Raw genomic sequence first — 6,295 nt, 5'->3', positions numbered from 1 at the left:
TCTAAAGAGTTTTGAAAAATTATCACTAATGCATCCACTATTTCTGAGGCTACTTCCTTAAGCACTCTGGGATGCAGCCTATCTGGCCCTGGGGATTTATCTGCCTTTAATCCATTTAATTTACCTAACACCACTTCCCGACTAACCTGGATTTCCCTCAGTTCCTCCATCTCATTAGACCCCCGGTCCCCCGCTATTTCCGGCAGACGGTTTATGTCTTCCTTAGTGAAGACAGAACCAAAGTATTTGTTCAATTGGTCTGCCATTTCCTTGTTCCCTATGATCAATTCACCTGTTTCCGACTGCAAGGGACCTACATTTGTCTTAACTATTCTTTTTCTCTTGACATATCTATAAAAGCTTTTGCAGTCAGTTTTTATGTTCCTTGGCAGTTTTCCCTCATAATCTATTTTCCCTTTCCTAACTAAGCCCTTTGTCCTCCTCTGCTGGACTCTGAATTTCTCCCAGTCCTCTGGTATGCTACTTTTTCTGGCTAATCTGTATGCTTCATCTTTTGTTTTAATACTATCCTTGATTTCCCTTGTTAGCCACGGATGCACTACCTTTCCTGGTTTATTCTTTTGCCAAACTGGGATGAACACTTGTTGTAGTTCATCCATGCGACCTTTAAATGCCTTCCATTGCATGTCCACCGTCAACCCTTTCAGCATCAATCGCCAGTCTATCTTGGACAATTCACGCCTCATACCCTCAAAGTTACCTTTCTTTAGGTTCAGAACACTTGTTTCTGTATTAACTTTGTCACTCTCCATCCTAATGAAGAACTCTACCATATTATGATCACTCTTGCCCAAGGGGCCTTGCACAACAAGACTGCTAACTAACATATAACATATAACAACTACAGCATGGAAACAGGCCTGTCCGGCCCTACCAGTCCACGCCGACCATTCTCCCTGACCTAGTCTCATCTACCTGCACTCAGACCATAACCCTCCAATCCCCTCCTATCCATATACCTATCCAATTTACTCTTAAATAATAAAATCGAGCCAGCCTCCACCACTTCCACCGGAAGTCCATTCCATACAGCCACAACCCTCTGAGTAAAGAAATTCCCCCTCATGTTACCCCTAAACCTTTGTCCCTCAATTCTGAAGCTATGTCCCCTTGTTGGAATCTTCCCCACTCTCAAAGGGAAAAGCCTACCCACGTCAACTCTGTCCGTCCCTCTCAAAATTTTAAAAACCTCTATCAAGTCCCCCCTCAACCTTCTACGCTCCAAAGAATAAAGACCCAACCTGTTCAACCTCTCTCTGTAGCCTAAGTGCTGAAACCCAGGCAACATTCTAGTAAATCTCCTCTGTACCCTCTCCATTTTGTCGACATCCTTCCTATAATTTGGCGACCAGAACTGCACACCATACTCCAGATTCGGCCTCACCAATGCCCTGTACAATTTCAACATTACATCCCAACTTCTATACTCGATGCTCTGATTTATAAAGGCAAGCATACCAAACGCCTTCTTCACCACCCTATCCACATGAGATTCCACCTTCAGGGAACAATGCACAGTTATTCCCAGATCCCTCTTCCTCATTACTCAATACCCAGTCTAGAATGGCCTGTTCCAAGGCACATTCCTTGAATGTGTACATACTTCGAAAGTAAACTTATACATTCATTCCTTGTGTCACTGTTACGTAATCAGATGTCAACAAAACAAAAGCAACGCAATGTTTCTGCTTTGTTTCGAACCAGGGAACTTTCGGATATTAGGCGAACGTGATAACCACTGCACTGCGGAACCTCTTGGCATGAAATGCAGGGACTGATTTGAATGTCTCAATACGCAATTGACGTTGAAAGTTGGCTGTTCGTCACATGACACTGATGACTACACGACCCTAAAATAACGCAGGTTCTCCATACAAATGAACACCTCACTGAGCCTTTCCTGAGATGCTACCATCCCAACATCATTACGTAGGAAAATACACCGGCTGCCGCCGAAGCAAGACCACATTGAACTGCGCGCACACATTTCACACTCTACATGTGGCCTCGCCAATTCAATTCTGTGCGAGAGAGAAGAAAGCGACTTTTAGACCTGAAAGACAAAGGAGAAGCAGTCACAGAGAGACATTAACAACAATGGTAACTACTAATGAGAGAAAGAAACGGAGATGGAGACAGACGGATCAGAAGTGGAAGAGTTAGCATGAGACCAGGCGATAAATTCAGACCCCGAGATAACATGATGAGGATAATTGTGTTTCATACCTGGAGCGCGGCATCAGACTGATCCTGCAGTTCATCCAGACGCGCGCGGGAGTAGATAGATCTTCCATCGGAAGTTTTCCAAGTGCAGACGTTTTCGTGACTGTTACAGCTATATAATTGGACAGCCGTTGTCGAGGTGAATCGGAAGGGAGACGCGCTTGACTGATAGACTGGAACAGGGGTCAAAATTATGTCTCTGCCCAGGATCGAACTGGGGACCTTTCGCGTGTGAGGCGAACGTGATAACCGCTACACTACAGAAACATGTACATTAACAATCATCAGTTAACTTTGAACACGGAAACCAGCAAAGCTTTTTTTCAGGGAAATGCGAAGAGGAAATGCCTGGAAATCTGCCTGTTGTGGAAGAAAGTAGATGCTGCAGAAATGTTCCTACGAGTTTCCATCTGATTCATACAGCCTACATATATTTTGGGAAACTTATTCACCACGGAATCAGGCGTTGATGCTGACTGTGGTGCGCAGAAGCAGAGCAGAGCAGCAGCGGTCAATAACAATTCTTAGAGTGGAATGGGATTCAATTTAAATACAGAAAGCAGCAGCTGAAAGTCTCAAAGAAAGGGGCAAGGAAATGGAAACAGCAGCCATACTGTATACTGGAGCTCCGAACATCAATGTAAATAAAATGTTGGGGGAGTCCAGAACCAGGGGCCACAGTTTAAGAATAAGGGATTGGCCATTTAGAACGGTGATGACGAAAAATGTTTTCAGTCAGAGAGTTGTAAATCTGTGGAATTCTCTGCCTCAGAAGGCAGTGGAGGCCAATTTTCTGGATGCTTTCAAAATGCTTTCAATAGAGCTCTTAATGATAGCGGAGTCATGGGGTATGGGGAGAAGGCAGGAACTGAGTACCGATTGTGAATAATCAGCCATAATCACATTGAATGGCGGTGCTGGCTCGAAGGGCCGAATGGCCTACTCCTGCACCTATTGTCTATTGTAATGATTAAAAAAATTACGAGCGCACCGAGAGGAAGCGGCGGCGGTCATCAGTGAATTTATCGAATACTATAAAGAGACAAGCTCTCAGAAATTGTGTATCCATTGTGCGCGACTATATCAGAGAGGCGAACACGGCTCCAGGCGCGGCTCAGACTACGAATCCGCTGTGTGACAAGTGGACACGTCAGCTACGGCCCGGGCTACTTCATGAAAAGTTCCCATTTTGTAGCCTCGGCCATTGCTTTTAATGTTGTGCTTTGCACGTAAAACCTACTATGAAGTTCAACGGTATTCGAGCCATAAAGTAACAAATACAAGAAAAGTAAACGGGAAAGTAACATCGAAACAATGAACAAATCCGAGACAATGTGCGTGATCGACTGGATAAAAACTCCGATCTCTGCTGGGCAGATGGGTTGGATCAAAGCCTGCCGAGTGAAGCAGTGGTGTGGGATGTTAAACTGGGTTTGATCGATGATCAGAAGTGACTTGTGGTGGTCAGCGTAGCATACTGCAAGGGCACATATTAAGCGATAAGATGCATCGGCTATCAACACAATGCGTTCCCACTGTATGATCATTGACACCCACACGTCACGTACCCGCGTCCACAACTCGAGAGCAAAGGGATAACTGGCAGATATGACACTGAGCAACCAACTGCGCAAATGACCTAGTTAAAAACTTACAAAACGGAAATTCGCGGAGACCCCGCCTGATACTATCGTGGGTGTACATTCTCCGCACTGGCTCCAAAGCTTTGCGAAGCAGAACCACAGCCGCTTTCTGTCGGTGTCATCAAGACTCTTTCTCGCCTGAATAACTGACATTTGAAACAAACTGCTTTTCGTTTTTTGCTTAAACAAAATGTGTTTTTTAAATATCATCCCGGATACAGAATGAGGATCTGATTATGTGCACGAAGAACCCTCCTTCCGTTATAGAAATACTTCTACCATAGTGTTTAGGGGAAAGCGTTGTGAAAGGTCACTTGTACGCACAAGGAATCGGAGATGTAAAAATGGGAGCGCGAGGGAGAAATGTGTGCCTTTCGTTGGCGACAGTTCAGAGACGAGTTGTCAACGAACCTTCAACTCGGCGTTCATGATGGATGGTCCGAGACAGTCTCTGACTCAGAACGAATGAAGAAACACTTCAGCTACCTTGTGAAACGCATTCGATCCTTTTGCACATCACTGTCCAAATACAACATTGCAGAACAACGACGGTGTTTATGAGTGGATAAATGCATAATCGGAGCAGCTCGATGTCAGGCGCCCATCTCAGAGCAACTGAGTCTGCAAAGAAAAGTCGCACAGTTGGTCAAGGAGGTATGATTCCCGGTTTGGGATTTAGATTGTAGAAAATGCGAAAGGTCCCGGGTTCAAATCCCGGACCAGCCCCGTGTTTAACTTGTTTTCAGCCCCATGTTTGGTCGTTTTCAGGACAGAGATAAAATGCGCGAACAACCGTCAGAAATTCTACGCCTCTGCAAAATCACAGCGCCAGGGACATATTAGGGGACATAAACAATTATTGGCAAGACCCTTTTATTGATTTAGATCGACCTTGGGGTCCAGGTCCATATCGCTCTGAACGAGGCAACAGAGGAGGATAAAGTGGTAAATAGGGCATGTGGTATCCTTGCTTTCCTGGATCGGGGCATTGAGTGGACAGAAGGTCATGATGCAGCTTCTTTGGACTATGGATAGGTCACATTTTGAGTATTATGCGCAGTTCTCGTCGCTCCATTACAGGAAGGATGTGGGGGTTTTGGAAATTAAGTAGATCAGATTAAGTGCAAAGATGCCTGCATTAGAGGGTGTTACTACAGGGAGTGGTGGGGCAGACTGATTGTTTTCCCTGGGAGTCCGCAGGTTGAGGGGAGAACTGATGGAAATGCATAACGTTATGAGAGGCATTGGTGGTCAAAACCAATTTCCCAGTATGGAAATATTAAAGACAAAGTCGCATTGGTTTAAGGTGAGAGGGACAAAGTTTAAAGGTGATGAGCGGAGCAAAACTTTACACAAAGGGTGGTGAATCTTAGAACGCGCTGCAGATGGTGATGGTGGAGGCAGTTACAACATTTAAGAGACGTTTGGATAGACACGTGATATGCAGGGAATGGGGGGATTTAAATGATGTGCAGGCAGATGTAAGTTGGTCTTGGCGTCAGGTTCGGCTTAGGAAATGTAGGATGAAGGGCCTGTTTCTGTGCTGTACTTTTCAATGTTCCATTTGTTCAATATAAATGGAATTGTCCTGTGCGTCTATTTCTGTCTATTTATTCATTGGCTTCATGTTCCGCGTCTTCACTCAGTGCACTCTGATCTGTGTTCCGGTGCAGGAACAGGTGAAGTGGGAGCTGGGGAAAGACATTGAGTTTCCCAGCTCCGCTACTGGTCATCACAATCATTGAAAAAGAATCAAAGTGAAGACGAACATTAAACTAAGAGGAAATGTACGTTCAATAATAATGCTGCCACCATAATTGGGAACATGAAAGTGGTTGTACCATATTAGTACCGGATAGTTAATTCTTCGGGGAAGCGAGGTCCAGAAATCACAGTTAGAACTTGCACAGAGACGCCGGGCTGCAGTGAAAGTAAGAAATAATGTAATAAAAAGGAACTACAGCTGCTGGTTTATACAAAAGATAAACAGAATCAGTTAGATTAACTCCATGGGTCAGGCAGCATCAGTGGAGAATATGGATAATGTAAGAAAGGCGTGTTTCGATTCTGTTTTCACCAGTGTTGAAGGCGCTTCTAAGGTAACAGTGGAGAGGGAAAATGTTGCAACATTGACAACTTCCGTCACGGAGCTCTTAAAAAAGCGGGCAACCTCATCTCTCTGTCTTCCACGGTTAACATGAACGGCGCCTTCTTTTCCTGCCTTCACTGCACTGCGCCGTAGAGAGACAGTCAGGTCACAGATTCAAACGTGGAGGTGGCTCAACTGTTGAAGCGTAGCCGGGCAGCGCGACCCACTGGTTTAAGGCTGGTCCCCAGAGCGTCAGTGTGTGAGTCACACGATGATCAGAGGCGTTGACGGTGCAGTTAGCGCACAGCTGATTTGTGTG

General features: G+C 45.1%; 1 non-coding gene across 1 annotated transcript; it reads right to left on the bottom strand.

Annotated features, from left to right (window-relative positions):
* Positions 1-2,438: 2,438 nt before the first annotated feature.
* On the bottom strand, positions 2,439-2,511 carry trnav-cac (transfer RNA valine (anticodon CAC)). The gene has a single exon. It is a non-coding gene; the product is annotated as a tRNA-Val (tRNA).
* Positions 2,512-6,295: the final 3,784 nt, after the last annotated feature.

This window comes from Rhinoraja longicauda, chromosome 2 (assembly GCF_053455715.1).
Source record: "Rhinoraja longicauda isolate Sanriku21f chromosome 2, sRhiLon1.1, whole genome shotgun sequence".
Taxonomy (NCBI): Eukaryota; Metazoa; Chordata; class Chondrichthyes; order Rajiformes; family Arhynchobatidae; genus Rhinoraja; species Rhinoraja longicauda.
Note: the sequence above shows the minus strand (reverse complement) of the source record. Positions and strands in the feature narration are given on the sequence as shown.